This window comes from Camponotus vicinus, unplaced genomic scaffold (assembly GCF_025532165.1).
Source record: "Camponotus vicinus isolate PSW18456_S1 unplaced genomic scaffold, iyCamVici1.0 SCAF_4, whole genome shotgun sequence".
Classification (NCBI taxonomy): domain Eukaryota; kingdom Metazoa; phylum Arthropoda; class Insecta; order Hymenoptera; family Formicidae; genus Camponotus; species Camponotus vicinus.
The window spans coordinates 21,050,854-21,069,292 of NW_028141976.1; the positions used below are offsets into that span (position 1 = coordinate 21,050,854).

General features: G+C 34.8%; 1 protein-coding gene and 1 long non-coding RNA gene across 12 annotated transcripts in view; one reads left to right on the plus strand and one right to left on the minus strand.

The window, feature by feature from the left end:
* LOC145971141 (uncharacterized) overlaps window positions 1-18,439 on the minus strand; it is a 239,991-nt gene that overhangs the window by 99,342 nt on the left and 122,210 nt on the right. The gene's annotated exons all lie outside the window — the stretch shown is intronic.
* The window catches only part of Ten-a (Teneurin-a transmembrane protein), a 448,925-nt gene that overhangs the window by 98,413 nt on the left and 332,073 nt on the right, over window positions 1-18,439 (plus strand). For 9 of the 10 annotated variants that reach the window (XM_083098478.1, XM_083098483.1, XM_083098481.1 and 6 more), the window contains exon 2: window positions 14,069-14,104. The exons of the other annotated variant lie outside the window; for it this stretch is intronic. The gene's annotated coding sequence lies outside the window, so the exon portion shown is untranslated. The remainder of the gene's footprint in view (window positions 1-14,068; window positions 14,105-18,439) is intronic. 10 annotated transcript variants of the gene reach the window in all.

An 18,439-nucleotide genomic window follows, 5' to 3' on the forward strand; every position in this document is an offset into this window, starting at 1 on the left:
AGTGTATAATCGTTTTATTTTATAGTACGTCAATTTTATATCAATTATTTGAAGAATATATCTGTATACATTAAATTATTTTTCAATATAATTCTCTAACTTTAACTCAAAGCAAAAATGATAAATTTTTTTTTATATTTTAATTCCGAAATAAGAATTTTAAAAGATGGCGAACCTTGAAGCAGTTAGCATAAACGGTAAGAGTTGCAACGCCCAGTATAATTACCAGAAGCCCTTCTTTAGTATGTGTATATAAATATTCATAAGGCGTTTCGAGATATTCTTACTAACGCGCAACGTGACCATGGGTCTTGTCCTTAATTAACAGCTTTATAAAATAGACTGTTGATAGAGTCTCTGAGATTCCCTGTCTTTGCTATACCCTTTTTGAAAAATAAAACATGCGTATATTATAATCACTTTCTCTCTAGAAAATAAACGGCTAATAAATGTCTAACATTAATATTTTGTAAAATTATCATTAATTAACAAATTTTTAAACTTGTAAGATGCAGTTCATGAATAAATTATCAAGCATTATAATAAGATAAAAGAATTGATGGCGGTTTAAATAAATAATTCTTTTTTCTCTACGACATTTAATTAATTTTACGAAATTAATAAGTTTATATATATTGGTTGATTGTATTTTCTTCCAAGTAAAAACTTCAATATTCCACTTGATAATAAGTTCAACTGGATCATAAATAAATTTGTTAACTGCTACAATTAATTTGTAATAATATTAAGGTGAGTGACTTTAGAACTTTCTGGTAGAAATTTCTCGCTAAATAAACGATCTCTTAAAATCTCAATTCGTTTTCCGTTAAGTTTCTCAGCGGTATTCTTGATTCATTACAATCAGGAATATATTATGTATTTACCACACAAAAAGATAATAGTGATATATTGATATTTAAAGAACCGTAACACGTATAATTATTTGTGTATGTGGGCGCGGCATTTTTTTCGCGAATATCGTATCCTTCCAGTATCGATGGTGCAGTCAACTATTTATATTCTACAAGTGATGATACCTCATCTCAAAGCATGTCGCGGTTATGCGCGTGTCGTCTTGAGATTGCAATCGCACACGGAATATATATTGCGTCAATGAACGCCGATGGATGTCTCACTAGGGTTACCTAGTAGTAGCTTACGCATCGTGCAAGGCAAGTTGAGGCAATTGTCTGTAAATGATGAATGTCTGCGAGGCGGGTAGGAACTGCGGGTGCTACATATATATGAGAGGGTTACCGAGATCAAATGACAATTACTACCGCAGAACATCCGTTGGACAATGACGTATGTACTGCTTCATGCTGGTCGGGACCAAAAGCCGCATATTCTATCCTAGAACAAAGGATAATGCATCCATATCGCACTTGGTAACGAGACTCTCAGTGCTGTCAACATTATCACAAGTATGAACAATTAATATCGAGTGGGGAAAATATCAAAGATATACATATGTATAGTGTTACTCGATGCGTAAGAATATGCAATAATAAAGTACTTATATCAATACACGTAATGTATTTCACATTAAATTAATTAATTTCACATTAATTTTATTTTTTAGGAAAAATAAAGCCTAAAATGATCGCTTATAAAAATCTTGATTAACGCATAATCAAAATTATCACAACGTCAGAGATGCTAATATTAAAATATGTGAATTCAATTTAAATTGAAATTTAAACGATAATATATCATACGAGAATTGTAAACAAAAATTGTTAATGTGAGAAAGAGAAAAAAAAAGAAAGAAAAAGATTTGATCTACTTTTTATTATTGTATTTAAATTTAATCGCAACGCCAATATATATATCTTAGATAATATTTTTCAGTCTTAACAGAAATAACAAACTATTCCTTATTCAACAAGTTATATTCTTGATATCCAAGATATTATAGTTTATTCATTTAACAAAGTGTGTTCTCAATATAAGCTTAATGTAATCAATGCAATTAGGTTTAATTTATCTTACACAATCGAGATATATTTTATTTATTTCTAGCGTAAATAATTTTTCTGAAATTCTGACTGAAACAACATTTTTTACGCATACCAACATTATCTCAAGAGCATTGCACTTTATCGAATTCGTATCTATATCGCGATACTCGTTAAGGGTTATTTATCGGCTAAACTTTTTGAGCCTGCAGATTTGCGCCGTCTTTTTCGTTATCCACGCTCGTATATCACCCGCTATTCAATCAAGGTATCTTGTTCTAAGCCGAGCAACAAACCACCCTTAAGCACCAATCATGACGGCTGGACTTGATAGATGGATTCAATTCACGGTAAGGATACTCTTATTGAACATTCCGCTACGACCATCGGAGGTACAACGAGTATCATAATCTTCTGATGCATCGATCATGTTCATCAATTACATATGGTACAGCGACGATGCTTGTAATGTTGGTAATGTAGTAGGATACAAATGAACGAAATTGAGGAGTAATATAGCATGGTTATTTGCTCCAAAATTACGGATAGTACTTTGCACCAAATGCTAATCAAGAAAAGAAGATAAAATCAAGGAAAGATGTAATATATAAACAAAAATAGGATAAACTAAAAAAATGAGAAGAACTGCAATTGTATTTGATATCTGTTTTGTACATGTGATTACGAATACAAGAAATAAGATCGTATCGTTGGAACTGAAAGGTTTCTATAACGAATGTGATTCTATCTGTATTAATTTGTCCGATGGCAGACCGTCACACTTTTCGCGTTACACATCGCTTATCTCGCGTCCCGTTTGCAACATATTGCAAATCCATTACGAGCGGCGAGCTTCAGGTCGTAAAATTTATCGCGTTATCCACGGTCAAGCATGCTCAAAATGCATATGCGCGATATTTGTAGAGTGCATTTCTGTGCAGTCTATGCTATAAAAGTTACGCTATAAAAGTGTAAAAATGCTCTTAAAGAGACTCTCGCTGTTGGTACCCGTCACGCCGCGTTGTGGCTCTTACGCTACGTATAACCAACAGAAGTTAATTACGAGTCTTTTCTGAAAAAAACCGGGATGAAAGTAACACCAGAGAACCATCTCTATAAATCTACGTTATATACGTGTGTAACATTACATCCCTTCCTTCTAATTGTTTCATACGATATTTATAATTTAAATAATCGTCGTTAATAGCATGTTTTTATTATCGTTTTTCGTTCATTCTTATAATCAAACACATGTGTACGGATTTTTCGTTTCAAAATTTTTTTTCCAACGGCACGAGCCGACGAATTCGATTGAGTCGAAACGACTGGCCCGTAATCGACAAAGGGTAGAATGACCCACATTTAAATTTTGGAAACGATAGTGACAGAGAAAGAGAGGGAAAGCATAGTCGTCAACGAGAAATAGGAAGAACCGACGCCCCGATTTCAGGCTTTAGAATCGAATAGATAAGAATATGGATGGATGGATTAGTCGAGACGGAGGCCTGCGGATGGAACGCCATAGAGAAGTCGCTTGACCTCCCGACTTGACATCGTGATCCGTCATTTACGAGCAATTAGGCATAGCGCTATGTACGCTTGAGTAGAGCGTCATCTATATATCGGGTTCTACTTATCTAGCAGCCATTCGATCTCGACGTGTCGGCATTATCAATCTCGTAAGCATATCGTGGCTCGGCCAGACCTACCTTTGCCCTGTACCACCTATCAGCCTAATCTCTCTACTCGCCTACGTATGCCATGTTCCTACCCCCGCATGGCGCAAACATCGCCATTGTGTCTATCTATCGGACTGCCGTACGTAGGGGCGTACTCAGGGTAATAGCATCGAAAATGATTCTATTCTCGGAAATAATGGCACGGCCCCGCACCATCTATCGACGCGTCCGATCCAGATTTGACCATGCGCGGTTGCGATATGTCGTTGCTGTCGTTCATCCCGATCCGGGCGATCTCTCCCGTGATGTTGACATTTAACGCGCGATGCGTTGCATCGTTTCATAAAGCGTATTTTTTTGCTTGCCATTAAATCGCTCGAAGCGATAGTGTCGTGCATAAACTATTTGTGACATTTAATTATGCAGTTTAATATCAAGATAAAAAAAAACAATAAAAAATAAGAGATTTATTGAGAAAATAAGAACAAAAAATGTAAGATTTATTTATAAAGTTTATTTCACTCGACAAGATTGTCAAATGCATTGCATATCTTCTTAAATTCACTGTCTTTATTATATATTTGCAGTTTTTATTGCATTCGCCGCTTGCTAATGTAGGAATTTCCCTAAGAATTACTTCCCGGCTTGATTGACGAGCCGTGCTGCACTTAGGTGTCAGACATGCCGTTTTATCGGGCTTTTCGGTAATTAATCTAATCCTCGTAACGATGAATGGACAAGTTCGTGATAAACGACGCTGTTACATCGTGCTTGCCTATCACCGACTAATTTATTAATACCATGAATATTACTTTCGGTGTAATCATGGCTATTGTCGTTGTTCTTGTGCGAGCGATCCGTGTAACGATAATAATTATGATTGACATCCTTATTAATCATTCTCGAAAGTACAAAATAGTACAAATATCGAAATTATTGAAACGAGAGCATTTATGGAGAAAACATTAGCGCTTTCTATATTGATAATCACAACGGTTAATGTAATTCTATTTTCATTCTTATTTTCTTTTTATTAATGTTACAATAAACGTTATAAGTAATTAGATGTAAGCAGTGAATAATTGTTTTATAAATATATTCAGTTTACGCAAAAATTCAAAACTATTATACAACCATAAAAGTAATTATCAATTATGTTTTTTGCAAAGAAAATTCTCAGAGCTTAAGGGTTAAAAAAAACCACGCGTATTGAGAATCTAATTATTACAGGACTCGACCAGTTTCTCAAACAGAGGATGCAACGGTGTTAGTGACAATAAGCGAGACACGCGCGACAGCGGCACGTACCGAACGGAGTTCGTTTGTTACGACAAATAGAATTGGTAATACGATTATGACCATTATCTCTTTGCACCGCATCTACAGATACGTTACGTTCGTACATATTCGACATTCAGTTGGTTTGCAACAATAGCTTTCTCGTCGAATCTCCTATGTCTTTTCAGTTAGATAACAGGATAAAATTGCGAATGAATTTCTAATATACACATAATTATATGGAGATTATATGGAGATAAAAAATATATTAGCATAAATATATGTATATATATTGCATTAATGTAACATTTATCATATTATATATATATATATATATATATATATATATATATCTTATATTATTATTTATATCTTATATTATTTTTTACATTAAAGCAACTTTGACCAAATTTTTAGTTTTTATCGCGAGAAAATATACATTCAATTTTTTTTATTTCTTTTGGAATTTTTTGAACCAAATAAAACTGAAAAATGTATTTCATACATCTAAAAATTGAACAGTTGGCAATCATTTGAGATAAAACAAAAAAAGTATTTCACAGTATATGTTGCACTGATTCATCCTGAAAATACGAGCTTTTATAAAATTATATCCTGAAAGAGATACGCAATAAAGAGCACCTTTTCTTAAACAATTATTAAAATTATTTAAATTACGAATTTAAATGTTTGTATCGAAAATATGATTCGATTTGCTCTTAATACTATTCAGAAAATTGATCAATTTAAAGTAATTCTATGTTTGTTACTCATGTATATTCTGATTAAAAAACTGATTATTCTGTTTATGATAATATATTATTATTTTAATTACACTGTAATAGCATTTATTTGTCGCAGGAGTTTACATTATATCCATAATGAAAACCAATATGTGTGTGATTCCGTTATCTCATTATATTTTATTAAACAGTATATTTTAACGATTTATACATATATTGCTTTCATCTTTGAATATACGGAATTTTAATCTACATTTCATTTCTATCGCGAAATTTGCTTAATAAATAAATGAGATTCCAGCTAAAATGCTCTTACAGTTTCAGAGAGATTCTTAAAAATAAAGGAATATGTATGAAGAAATATCTTTTTAATCAAGCATAAATAAAATAATCTTTTAATCAAGCATAAATAAGTTGCATAAACATGTCAATTTGCGTTATTTCAATCTAATATGCACAGTCGTTTCTGTACAGCGAGGAAACTTGCAGGTGTAGTTGTAAAGTTTCAAAATTTAAATTGTATTAAATTGTGATGTTACGCGTTCGCGCTGTATTTCGAAATACTTTTTAATTATTTATCATATTTTCTATTAATAATTAATAGTAATTTTTTTATATATCATAAATATGATAAGGCATAAATTAAAAATCAATGAGAAGCAATTATTGTAGGTAATATATCACAAGCACAATATGCATGATCTATTTATATAAATTGTTACGACACAAGCGCTCATTAATTATTTGCCTTATCATATGCACCAGCTGATCGATACTACCAATTTTAGAGCATGATTAACTTTTGGTAACAAGCGTATTACATGTAACATTGATATTTTTGAATAACATTATTTTTAACAACACTATTTTAATTGCAAATTAAATTGTATAATCATATATTACATACATATATATATATATATATATATATATATATATATATATATGTTTTATAGTTTAATAATTAATCTTTTATTGATTAATATTTCAAATTAAAAGTACACATTTATACATATTTGTGTCCTATTATCGTTCTTTAATTGGTTATCGATAATCGTTATAAACTTAAAAGACGATATCACGTGTCGATTGGCTGTCGCTCTCGAGGCAAGTTTATAAATGCATCTCTAAAATAAGCGATACGCGGTGCCGAGACTTAAATTAGGATTAAAGTGCTTCTCGATTTATGGACGATCGTAATCGTTGCACGATTTGCCAACGATTTCGCTTAGCCTTGATAATATACCGTAAGATACAGCAGAGATCGAAACACTGCGAACGTGTCGGTTTAACTCGCATCAAGTAGCAATCCTGGCAAATTACTGTCCGTGTCTACAGCTCCGAAGGTATGCGCAGGTATGCTCAGGTATGAGAATAGCTCCGTGGCACATATACACAACGTTTGTAGGCAGATAGTACACAAGCAACTGGAGCTAATGAAGATGTTTGTCAATACTGGCGCGTTACCGTATGCCGTAACTGTTATCCTCTCCCCCGCCGCCCATCACTAGAGGCTACATCGTCTTGTTTCTGCTCTATATCAGCTATAATGCAGATCTCGGGCTTTGATATATCATTATAGACATATGCAATTATTTGGATAATCAACCGGTTATCCAAACATGCAGGATATACAGGATATGCATGTCATTATTCCGTGTTGTCAAACTTTGCTATTTCATTATTTCGTATACTATTTGTTATTATCAAAATCACAAATTAAATCACGACAATAGATTAAATCTTTAATAAAATTTTCGTATACTATTTGTTATTATCAAAATCACAAATTAAATCACGACAATAGATTAAATCTTTAATAAAATTTTCGTATACTATTTGTTATTATCAAAATCACAAATTAAATCACGACAATAGATTAAATCTTTAATAAAATTTCTACATCTTGCTGATTTACAAGTTGCAATTTGCAAGAAGTGAAAAATCCGCAACGCACCTATTGTGATTGAGCGTGAGAAGATAAAGCGCGAAATTTGTTACTGTTCTACTTTATAAACTCCAATTACCTGTCACATTTGGATGTTGCAGAAGATATCTGAGATTATTCGACGCCATGCTCGTTTAATTTCTCCTTGCATGGTCTAAGATAATTGAGTGATGTCACGCTACATGATAATGTATAATGCAGACTTCATTTGAAAGTAAATTGACGTATAATTTTATTCGATTTTAATCCAAGCTACATATTCAGCATATTATAGCCATTAGTTACAATTATTAGAAACACTCAGCATTTTTATTACATGATTAAACAAAATTTCTTGATGATGAATATGAATTCGGATATCTATGTACATGCACGCGCTGTGATTCATAACTACAATTGTCATTATCTTCATTTCACTTCGTTAAGCAGCGCAAAACCGATACATAATTTAATGAAAAAATTTTCTAACTAACGAAAAATCAATTGTCACAGTTAATATTTATATCGCAGCAACATGCACCGATTCCGAAATGTGATGATAACACACAAAGCAAATAATCTTTATTATAAAATTAAAAAATATTTCTCTTTAAAAAATTATTTCTCTTTATTTCCTCTCTCTTATCAAAATTTTCACTATACATTAATAATATTCCATCGTTCATTATCACGAATTTACAGCATGCAAGAAAAATTCCATTAATATGTGAAAAGATATTTTCTCTTTTCATTGATACATTGTTTTAAGAAACAAAGGTCGATATATAACGCATGAATGGATTCATTAGAAATGTTGACTAAAGAAAATAAAATTCGCAAAAAGTACCTACATGTAAAATATGTATGTGGTCCGCGGAAACAAATATACGTAGTAAAATGTATGGGTCGATATATGCGCGATATTCAGATTGTTAATGCATGTTGGGAGAATGTAGTAGCTTGTAAGAGCTGCTTCTCGGATGGACGCAGGTTTTAGTACGTAATTATTGGATTAATACGCATTGTGCAAACGCGGCACGTACTACACTTATTGTAGTAGCGAGACCCACGCTTCGCCGCGTAATTATGTTAGAATTCCTATGGGCCGGTTCTGTGTTTATCTTTTTCGTATCCTACATTCCGGAAAATTCGATCATTTAAAGCGATGCTTGGCCGAGCTCGTAGTAATCTCATAAATATCCACGCTACGTTAAAACATTTAATCAAAGCGGAAGAAAAGCAAACCAGGCTAACAATCTGAAATAAGTAATTTAAATTACAACGCATTCATACGGTTTCTGACGTACGTTCACGGCTGACTTTTAACAACTACTTTTTTCTCACGAAATGACTGTAATTACACCAAAAAATATATGAAGCTTGCATTGATAAACTTTTAACGCAATTTGATAAAAATGTACATTATGGAAAAATATTACTTTTCCTTGTTATATAATATTGCGCGTAACATTTTTTCAATATTACTTTCCTGTTATATATTTCCTTTTATAATTAAAGAATTTTATAGCTTTGTTTTATTCACTGGGATGTAGATTTACAACAATGTTATATTTTATTATTAATATTCAAATATAAGTGGAACATCGTATTTAAAAAACAAGATCTTTAAAGAACCAACTACATATTTTCCTCCTGTTTAATAATTTATTAGAAGTTTGACGTTATCACTTTCATCGTGACGCATTTTATATAGCTATTTCTGTATAGATATTAGATTCCATAATAATTTTCAAGTTCTTAAATTTAACTTACATCAACACATATTATGATTTTCTTGTAACAATTTAGCAATCATGACAAAATTAAAAGTTAAACAACAAGCTTTTTTGCTTAAAAGTAACTGAATCTATCTATAATAATATTTAATTTTTTTTCAACATTTTTGCGATTTAAAATATGTTACAACGAAATGTGAAATCAAATGTGTTTTCGCGTATGTATGTAGAATCATCTCTACAATTTTTCCATGTCATCTGTGTAACAGCAAACAGAAAGAGTAGATACATTTACATACCAGCTCGCATGGCTGTCCGCCCCAAATTCCAGTCCCTTTGATTCAAACAGTGCGATTCCACATTGAAATTCACGCGTTTTTGCACCTAACAATAAGTGCAACGCGGCGAGTCATGCCCTTTTCGTAACAATGAAACCAAACCAAATATGGAGATCATAGTCCAATGGTTCGTTGCTAGCTCGAGCAGATCTGAAATTTTCTCGATGATCGCTTTGCTAGTCATCGGCAGAAGCTTACAATCGCCATGTAAGCTGGTTTCGTTCTGCGGAAAAGTGTTCTCGAATTCATGTTGTGAAGAGCCCGACTGCATAAGAGAGTCTTTTCTATTACATATTCCCTCTCTCTTTCTCACGCGATTTACATAATTATATTCTCTGTGTATAACGTCAGCCATACGAAATAGAATGGAAATTCTCATAAGCGTGATAATGATGACTTGCTTATCTCCGATCTAAATCGCGCTGAACGTACATCTGAAATTGCACCCGATAAACTCTCATTGACAACCATCGTACTTTTGTCTTGTGAATACACTTACATGTGCCGACACAACGCGGTCATCAATTTTAAAGTTAGGCGAGTAAAGTTTATTTCGCGTAGCGGGCCGTGCAAAGACCACGACTATTGTGAAGTTGTTCAAGTTGTTGGAGACCCAACCCCTCTTCGAACGAAACCTAGCATTTACGTTCGTCCAATTCTCAGTAAAGGGGTACTGCGTATCGGAATATTCCTGAACAAGCTTATTTTATGTACAGAACGCGCTATTTTTTTTTTGATTGTATCAACGTAAAACGTAGAATAAAAAGGTCCAAAACAAAAATGATAAACGCGTACAAGCATATCATGTAATTCCATCCAATTAGAAGGAATTCTTTTTGTTGATGCAATGGATATAACACCATACATTGACATCCGTGAAATGAAAGTGCACCAGCTTAAGTTTTTCGCATTTCCCTTAACAATAAAACGCTCACAAGTCCGACGAATCACGAAATAAGCATGAACGTTTGAAAGCACGTTTCGGAAAACAATACGTTCAATTATCGATTGCCGTGACATCAAATATTGATCTCTTAATGCGAGTGTCTCGCGATACGTTACGTATTCCATGTATTGGTAATCTCACTACTATTCTATGGAATTTCCCAGGCTAGCTGGTGGAAAATCATTTTATTCCGATCGTTTTATACTATTCCCGTGCTATTCTAGCTTTATTAAATTTTGAAGCATGTACGCTGTACCATGCTCCATCTCTCCGAGAAACAAATTGTGTTTCATACAATTGCAAATTTAATGTAGTAGAAGATTTATGTATTGATTTATTTCTATTCACATACGAAAGAGAGAAAAATATTTAATAATGTGTAAAATACAATAAAATTCTGGAGTTTTAAATATTTATTATATTTATCAGACAAAATCGCATACGGTTTCTATATAAAACTGAATTTTATTTAAACAACTGATATAGATATTTTTATCAAGTTTCTCTCGATGAATTCTCTTTTATATGCCAAATATAAAAATTATTATTTATATTATATACATGATATTGTGCACACAAGCTATATTTTTAAAATTGCATAGTTTCTGTAGAGTTGACAACTTAAATAATAGGGCAGTCTCAGCATTACCTTCTAACATTAACGAAATTACGTCTAGATGTATATGTATGTACGTACAGTTGGTAGGTAATAATGAATGTGGTACAGATCCCTAATAATTGAAGTTAACTGTTCAAAGTCGTGATCATTAATTATATCAATGGAGAGACCGATAATGATTTTGACCCAATTAATCGTTCCAGCAGGATGATTTGCAGTATGCACTATATAAGCAGAAAAAGACATATAGGTAAAAATAAATGAAGCGTTTATATTCATAATTACAAGCCACGCGATCGATGCTCTTATTACCGAATAAATATCAATATCAATTATTCTTTGTAAAATGCGTACATAATGGAAATAAAAATATTTTTAACAATACATTTGCGTACGTATATATTACTAAATACAAATGTATTGTTAAAAATATTTTTATTTTCATTTTACATAAATAAGAGTTGCGATAAGTATAAAATCATTAAAATAGTACAAATAGTTTGTAAAATAATTAAATCCATAAAATAATATCTATTAAACTTACATAATAAAAATTATAAAATTTTACAGTAACCGCGAATATTTTATAACACTAAATAAAATTATTTAATTTTTATTTCTATTTTTGTGCAAAATATAAATTTTATTAGTTGTCCTGTTGATTTTCAAAAGAGATTGTAACATATATTTAGTAAAGGCGAAAAAAAGGGCAGATTGACATTTTATTAGCAAGCGATATAGTAAGAGATTTAAAATATAAAATACTAACGATTATGTGTATGTTGAGCCTGGTTTATCCAATTTATGTATATCAGAATATAAAAAGTATTCCCCAGGAGATTGCTGTAATTATATGGAACAAATATTTGTTGTTCGAAAGGTAGTCGAACCGTTATATTTATTACGTTCCTCATATGTTAAAATGCCCTGGTTTCACATATGGTAAACATAAACATTCAAATGCCTCCTTTAATACACGCGCACATCTTTTTCTTATATATGTGTATATAAATATATAAATATATAAATATATAAATATATAAATATATAAATATATAAATATATAAATATATATATATATATATATATATATATATATATAAATCTTATTACTTTCGATCCTAATTAAAATTCTTTTTACTGCTCTTAAAATCTTTCGTTCTTTTAGCGATATCTTGTTTCTATTCTATTGTATCTTTATTATCCTTCGCAGTTAGTTTGAAGCACGCGACAAGAAAACAATATCCCCGTTCGTGTCTTTCATTCACTCTCGAGGAGCTTTTCTAGAATCGTGCTAATCTTTAACAAGGGAGCTCTATAGTCTGTAACGCATTGTGTAAGATCTTACTGCCTCTATGCCTCGAGAAGCAAGTTTCGAACTCGGCACAACTTCAGTTAGCTTTGAATTTCTTAGCCTCCCTGAATACTATAAACGAATTTTATTTATATCTGTATACGCCACTTTACATATATATGATAACAAAAGCTCTATCTGTGAAATCGCATTAAAGTAAGAAAAAAATATACTTAAATTTCTGAATATCATAAACGCGACAGTAGAAATCTGTAGTGATAACGTTCGGTTAAAAATAATAACTCTGTGACAAGTAATGCATGTGCAGAAAAATTAACCATAGAGACACACAATGTCGTAAAATGTTAGGAATGAGATAAGTTGATGAAAGAATATAGTGATGAAGTTTCCGTTGCCTCTTATATTCATGCTCAAAGTTGTAAAACGCAAAAGTAGTGGAAAAAATATTGGTAGGTTGAGGTGCGCTTTATAGCGCAGTTGATTGTGTGTGCGTAAAGTGGAGTACAAGGGTCTCCACGGAGTAATGTATGGCGGCGTGGTTTTTATGCGTCTGCGAATGAATCAGTAAAGGCATTTTTAGTGTAACGCGAAGTGATAATAAATTATATGCGCGAACTCGACACACGCAGGCCACAGGAGAATACGTTCGTGATAAATTCGATGGATAATTATTGACGCTATCATCTGTGCACTACAAAAAAAATTATATTATCTCATTTTCTTTTATTTAAATACCATGCAATTTATCGATTATTTGTCGATTATTATTGATTATTTATTAATTATTTCAGTTCGTTGAACGAAAAAGATCAGACGCGCACACGATTCATAAGCGTTCCTTTATGAAATCATGTGTTTTATTTAATTCCGTATAATTGCATGCGTCCCTTCTACGAGTTTACAACGCCGAGAGTGTCGCTTTAACACGCTTACCATGATAAACGTGTCATTTAGCATGTTTTAACTTTCGCGGTACTTTTAATGACGTTGCTCGAATTAATTATTCCCCTTGCGATCGGGTACTCGTTGCTGCAAGTAATGACCAACGCGTCAGTTTTCCGAGAATACGCAGCGAGAACGTAAGCCACGTCACGTAGTTTTGAAGTGCAAACCTCTGTCACGGACGATGAGCACGCGTCCACTAACCTAGTTACAAGTTAAGACCTGAACCTAGATTAGCTGTTCCAAAATATACTCTTATCCATCTCTGCTCCAAGCTACTTTAAATTGCTCGATTTAAACTGTAGTTATATTAATGCATGCAGAAAATGTACGATAAATGTATATCGATACTAGACGTGACGAAGCGTTAAGAATAATATATGTGTATAATTTGCAATTATAATATTATATACATTTTACCTTGTTTTACATGTTATATATTATCAAAACAGGAAGTCAGATCGGTAAATGAATTTAATTATATTATTATTTCCAAGCCAGTAGCATAATTATATTTATTATTATTTTTGTTATTAGTTCATGTATTAATAATAAATAATTAGCAAAAATATCTGTATCTGTTGCAGGACAATTTCTGATCTATCCAACGGAAACCACATCAGGTAAGATATTTTAGCCTTGATATAATTGCTTACACACACATACATACAAATTAAAATTTACCTAGAGATTTATTCTTGTCAATTACCCATCAAATGCACGATTATAATTATACATCGTATAATTTCAATATTTATGTATTGCGTATTAAAATATAAAATTTAATGTAAATATATTTCTCGTCTATGTTTTACGAACAACGCTTTTATCTGACAACCATTCGAGCAAAATTCGCAATCCGGAACGGATGCGACCTGAAAAGATTCACGATATGTCGGAGACATTCCCACGTTACGGAAAAATCTCGCGCGAGACACCGCAACAGAGAGACAAAGTGGATTACGCGTCATTTATATTTACGCTATTAAAACGAGAGTTTATTCCACAGACGGTTTAATGTCGTAAGTTTACAGAGGCGGGGAGACCTTCGGCTGTTAGGTGTCAACGTTATAGGTGGCTCTTTTTCGCCAGAGTTTTCTCTCTGCCTGTCTTAGTTTTCCCGTCTCCTTAAAAGAGGCACACAACCTTGCACAATGTCCGTGTATTTCTCTCCTTCTGGCTCTTCCTACCTCTATCCTTCCTACCTATCTACCGCGCAATGCCCGAAGGTATGTTGCAGCTTACAGTCTCGCTGTTTATCTTCAGCCGTGAGCTTTTGTGTTTGCACAAGCTCCCTGGCACTACCAACCGCCGCGTATCCACATCGACCTCGTCCTTCGCGGCCTGCAAGGCGAACTCCTCTATTTATTTAGTTTTTTCTCGAAGAGTTTGCGGATCCTGTAGAGGAGAGATGCTTAATTGCCGTAAGTGTCCGCGTCGTTGCACAGGCCTTGGAAACGTTTCTTGACGAAGTCCCACCGCGGATTTCTGCTAGCGGAGATTGAAATTCTTCGTCGACATTTATACGAAAGTACATACATATAAATTTATTTCAACGCTTTAGTCACGCGCCCCCGTTTTATTTAATATTGCCTTAGAAAGCGTATTATATTATTCGTTTGAATAAATTCGATGCTTTGATACTTTGATATTTTTCTATCGCACTGCGCGTATGAATTTTCCCGCGAGCTGAAATTTTTTTAATATCTTTTTATACATATCCGCGGACTCTTTTTTTCTATATCCATATTAATTGAAAGTGACGTCGGAATATTCACGATCGTGTATATCGTCCGGTACACGGCAATGGCAGTTAAAAACACGTCTCTAAATATATATATGCACGTGTGTGTACATATACGTATGTGTGCGTGTGTGTGGATGGATATTAGAAAAGTTTTGACGAAATTCCGCGCGCATCGACGAGTGATAGCAACATCGCTGGCGTTGTGGTTTCGCGTTAAAAGAAACGTCTAAATTACTCGCGATAGTATCGAATTCAAAACCGGGCGACGCGCACGGGTTAAAAAGTCCGGTGCGAGATACCGCGGGCGATGTTCCGCGGTGGTAGTTTTTGCAATTAGTGATATCGGTTACGTCATCCGACACGTTCGGCCGGCCGAACGACGCGATGCACCGGCTGGCGTGCGCACTTTGCAGCGTCGTCGATGCGCCTGGCGTATCGCCAAATTTCCAGCGCGAGCCCACCGTCCCCCTCCCCTTCCCTTTCTCTTCCCTTTTTCCCGCACCCTTTCTCACCCCTTGCCGCCGTCGACTCCCGCATTGTATATATCGACGCTCGGAGCCAACGCGCGTTATCAAACGATTTATATCGGTGTTTTGTAAAATTTGTGGAAGCGAGGCTTGCGAGTGGCACGGCGGGTGCGCGTCCCCGCATGGGAAATGCATTAAACGTTAACGGCGAAAATGGATAACGAGGGAGAGCTGGTGGTGCGCGTGGCGCTGGCAAAGGGCGCCTCGTGCATCGCCATGAACCGAAAGATACCGTCGCGGCGTGTTATCGAGTTTAATCTGGGCTCGTTAATAACCTTTCGCTTTTGTGTGCGTGTACATCGCAGAGAGAAAGAGAGAGAGAGAGAGAGAGAGAGAGAGAGAGAGAGAGAGAGAAAGAGAGATTCAGGGTGTACAGGGTGCGCTTCAGCGGCGCTCGTTCGCGGCCGGTCGACGTTCAGGATTTATGCCTGTCCTCGATAGCGCGCCGTAACGCGAAAGTCCGGAAGCCACGCCTCGCGTTTACCGCTAAAACGCGCCCCGATCCTGATGCCGCGCTTTTGACTATCAGTCTTCCTTGTGGGTGGACGCGCATTGCGAGCAAACGCGAACAAACATTGCGTTTACATCGACGCGACGCGAAAGATTCGCCCGGAATAACGTTGGAAAATATTTGTCCCGTTACCGTAAGTCTCGCGGAAAAGTTGGTAGCTCCTAGGTATATTCGGAAAATCCTGATCCCGAATTTTCTCCGCCGTCCAACGATAATAAGAAATTCAACGGAAAACGAGACATCCGTTCTCGCGTTAAGAGAAGTTCCAGGCCGCTAGTGATATGAGTCGGTGGCGGCTTAGCTGCGAAATGATTGCGTAAAGGGCGCAGCTGTGTGGCGTGCAAGGTACATTCGAGGATTCTTCGGGGAAACCGGGTGAGCACCGTCGCCGGGATAACGTCGGAGAACAAAGAGCGGAGTAAGCTAAAATAATTGCCAATTACAAAACCTCGAGCTGGATATTAACATTATCTTGGGAGTGGCACACCGCAACGCGGACCGCCGACGTTACCTGCAGCTGCAAAACGATGAGTTTCTTTGTGAGAATGTTTTTCCGCGTTTCTCCGCCTTTCCCGGGAAATCTCGAGGTTGAGCAGTTGCCGCACGCGTTTTCTTCTGATAACCGACCGTGCCGCCTTCGAGATAGAGAAAATCGTCCGCGCGCTTTCGAGAGACGGAGCACGGACATCCGCTATGAACAATTATTGCCGCGGCACGGAGAGCTCTCGACTTTTGAATATCGTTATAACGTGATTTTATCTGCGAGTCGTGCGGAGAAATTCGCTAATGCGAGAAATGGGAAACGAGTCTGAAAAGAGCGCGCCCGCAATCGCGCGGATATGAAGAAGCGAGTATTGCGCGTTTAATACGTATACATACACACACACACACAGTTACATATAAAAGGTATACGATTATGAGATGCAGAAGAAATTCGCGATAATATAAGCACAAGCGCAAAAAGATGTACGGAGAAATAATATCTACTTCGCTAGTCACATAACTAATTCGATAGAGTAGCGATATAATTGTCAATATCAATTTACGAGATTTGTAAAGTTTTGCGATTGAAATTGTGATTTTATTTTCTGCAAAAAAACTGCAATTTTAAAGCAATGTCGTCTGCGCGCTTTATCATGTAGCAATTTATCAGCAGATTTCCAGTCGGGATTTATACTCTTCTCCTTTTTAGAAATTTTTGCTTATTTCTTTTGCTTTCAAGTGCATAATATTCCGTATCAAACCGTCGACCTCTCTTCCAGAAAAATTTTCGTCTAGATTGTATTAATATTAAATTTTTGTCTCGATTTAACTTTAATACATGTAGCTCTTGTGTCTTACGGTGATAGCAAAAAAGACAATATGAAAGGATCGTAGTCATTGCGTTCAGACAATTATCGGATAGAATTCTATATGATTGTACTGGAATAGTTTCGTCACAAATAAATATGAACGATGGTCTTTCGACATAGTCACAATAACGAGATTCCTCGACCGCGGTTCTACGTTGCCGGTCATTATTTTCTATTAATCTGCTATGCTAGGAAAAACCCGACCCCGGATTGAAGAGTCACTTTCCTTTCTCACTCGGATTTCCGAGACAATTGTGCCTCGATTTCATTGGAGATAAAAGCGAAGAACTAAGCAGAAAAAAACGATGTACATTCGCAGACCTCCCTTGGTCCAGACGCAGCCTAAGATTGTTCGGAAAATGCGTTTGTATTAATTAAAACGTAATTAATCAGAATTAAATTGATTCGGCCGAGTAGAAACGACCGGGCGTGAAACGAATGAAATTGATTGGTAGAAATAAGAGAAGAAAACAGTATGGTGATGGTAACTTCTCTCAATGGATCGTTTGCTAATTTCGCGTATTTTCACAATTCCACATTTTTTTACGAATTAAAAATAATGTAAGAAAATATTTCAGGAATATCCGATAAATTTAAGAAAGAAATCTAGAATTAATATATTAGTGTTTCCTGGCTTATGAGAGATTAATTTTTAATTAGCTACATTTGCATAAATCCAATTATTTAATTAAGTCAAAAGGTAAAAATATGAAAAATATTCGTTACATGTTTTCTGGAAATAGATGTGACATATTTTCTATGAGGTTATATTGACACATAGGGAGACACCCATTCCCTATGCCAACAGTATATTTCAAAAA